The sequence below is a fragment of the Magallana gigas genome, chromosome 6 (assembly GCF_963853765.1).
Source record: "Magallana gigas chromosome 6, xbMagGiga1.1, whole genome shotgun sequence".
Classification (NCBI taxonomy): Eukaryota; Metazoa; Mollusca; class Bivalvia; order Ostreida; family Ostreidae; genus Magallana; species Magallana gigas.
In genome coordinates, this window is record NC_088858.1 from 36,906,847 (window position 1) to 36,909,594 (window position 2,748).

Consider the following 2,748-nt stretch of genomic DNA (forward strand, 5'->3'; position numbering starts at 1 on the left):
TTATAACATAATTTTGAAATCGACCCAGTGATGAGTACAGTTAATTGGTTGGATGAAGTATTTCTATAATAGTTAATGGTTTAAGACATTCGAATTCTCTCTCTCTCTCCTCTCTCTCTCTCTCTCTCTCTCTCTCTCTCTCTCTCTCTCTCTGACAGGCGATTCCCCACACCTCCCTTACGATATGTTGTCGTTTTACATTATTAAGTACGCGTTTTCTGTTGTCAAACAATACGCTTGTGTATTATATACGCGGATATGTGATTAACCACTCTAACGTGTTTCATATTTTACCATACGCGTGGGGGTAATCTACGCGGTTTTCAGCTTACCGCGTAACAAGTGTAAATTTCCCCCAGGCGTAAATAACCACTTTTACAGTATTGCATTGAACAATTGTACATTTAGGATCATTAACTATAGGCGTATTGTTTGTTGTGTTTTGATCATTAGGTCTTTCGACCTTTCAGGTGAAAGACATCTTGTTTTCTTAATGTTTTTTATTCTTCTTCTTCTTTTTTTTTAATTACCTCGGGGTCACATTTTTCTTATTAGGGTTATCAAAACAATTTAAACTTTATGTAATTGCTCATTAAAAGTTATGGTACCAATTGACCCTGTGTCAAAAAACACCCAGAACTTACATAGTTATTGTCCTTTTAGAAGGAAGTGCTTGTTTTCGCTACTCCTCTGTAACCATAAGAGATAGAGACTTGAAACTTTTACCAATGTCTTTAGTACAATTAGAGGGTTCTTCAATCCACTCACACCGAAAGGATCTGAGGCCCCCTTCTAGTAGTTATTGCCCCTGAAAGTATTTAAATTTCCATAAAATCACTTCCAACTTTTTAATTACTTATCATAGAGACTTCGGACCACTTCGGATGGAAGTGTCTACCTTGGCCGAACAAAATGACGTAAAGGTCTGAGGTAAAGGTCATTTGAAAATCGGTTGTTTAATGAGTTTTTAGATCTCTTTTGTTTAGAGTGCTAGAGAAAAACTTTTTTTATGGATGTAGTAGGTCATTGTAAGACATTTTTAGCTCACCTGAGCTGAAAGCTCAAGTGAGCTATTCTGATCACATTTTGTCTGTCGTCCGTCCGTCCGTCTGTCCGTAAACTTTTCATATTTTCAACATCTTCTCAAGAACTACTTGGCCAATTTCAACCAAACTTGGCACAAATCATCCTTAGGCAAAGGGGATTCAAAGTTGTGAAAATTAAGGGCCACACCCGTTTTCAAGGGGAGATAATTAGAAATTAATGAAAAATTTCGAGAAATTTTCAAAAATCTTCTTCTCAAGAACCAGAAAGCCAGGAAAGCTGAAACTTGTGTGGAAGCATCCTCAGGTAGTGTAGATTTAAAGTTGTGAAATTCATGACCCCCGGGGGTAGGGTGGGGCCACAATGGGGGGTCGAAGTTTTACATAGGAATATATAGAGTAAATCTTTAAAAATCTTCTGCTTAGAAACTAAACAGCCAGGAAAGCTGAAACTTGTGTGGAAGCATCCTCAGGTAGTGTAGATTCAAAGTTGTGAAAATCGTGATCCCCTGGGGTAGGGTGGGGCCACAATGGGGGGGTCGAAATTTTACATAGGAATATATAGAGTAAATCTTTAAAAATCGTCTTCTCAGAAACTAATCAGCCAGGAAAGCTGAAACTTGTGTGGAAGCATCCCCAGGTAGTGTAGATTCAAAGTTGTGAAAATCATGATCCCTGGGGGTAGGGTGAGGCCACATTGGGGGGGGGGGTGTTAATATTTTACATAGAAATATATAGAGTAAATCTTTAAAAATCTTCTCAGAAACTAATCAACAAGGATAGGTGAAACTGTTGTGGAAGCATCCTCAGGCAATGTAGATTCAAAGTTGTGAAAATCATGATCCCTGGGGGTAGGATGGGGCACAATGGGGGGTCGAAGTTTTACATAGGAATATATAGAGTAAATCTTTAAAAATCATCTTCTCAGAAACTAAACAGACAGGAAGGCTGAAACTTGTGTGGAAGTATCCTCAGGTAGTGTAGATTCAAAGTTGTGAAAATCATGATCCCTGGGGGTAGGGTGAGGCCACATGGGGGGGGGGGGGAGGTGTTAAAGTTTTACATAGGAATATATAAAGTAAATCTTTAAAAATCTTCTTCTCCGAAACTAATCAGCAAGATGATTCTTTGTAATTGTTAAAACTTTGGCTCCAGGACAATTCTTCGGCCTCACAAGAAGGTTCCGAGTTTGATGTAGCTATATCCCATATATAAACCATTGTAAAGGATCTTTTTGAGAACTGCAATACTCAATATGTGATATGACTATAAAATTGAAGCAGGCAGCTATTTTTCCATTAGAATCTTTTTGTATTACTGTATTGAGTTATTGCCCTTGATTTATTGATTCTTGATTATTTTAATTAATGCATCCACCGTTAACCAATTATTGTGATGATTATTTTTATACAATAATAAATATTCAATGTATATAAGTTGTTCTGCATAAGAAGTTTTGGGTTAGGCCGGATAAGTTTGTTTATTTTTGATTTCCAATTTTTAGATACTATGAATTATTTTAGGCCGGCCCATATTTAGGGACAGTGTCTATTGTATTACGATGAGCGACTGTTTGGGGTATAACTTGAACAGGTATGGATAGATTGAGTGTGTGAACATCCCTGCTCTATCTAATCTACGTGTTTTCTAACCTTCGATACAAAGTGTGCGGTCATTCCTGCCCTGTATAGCATTAATACAAGTG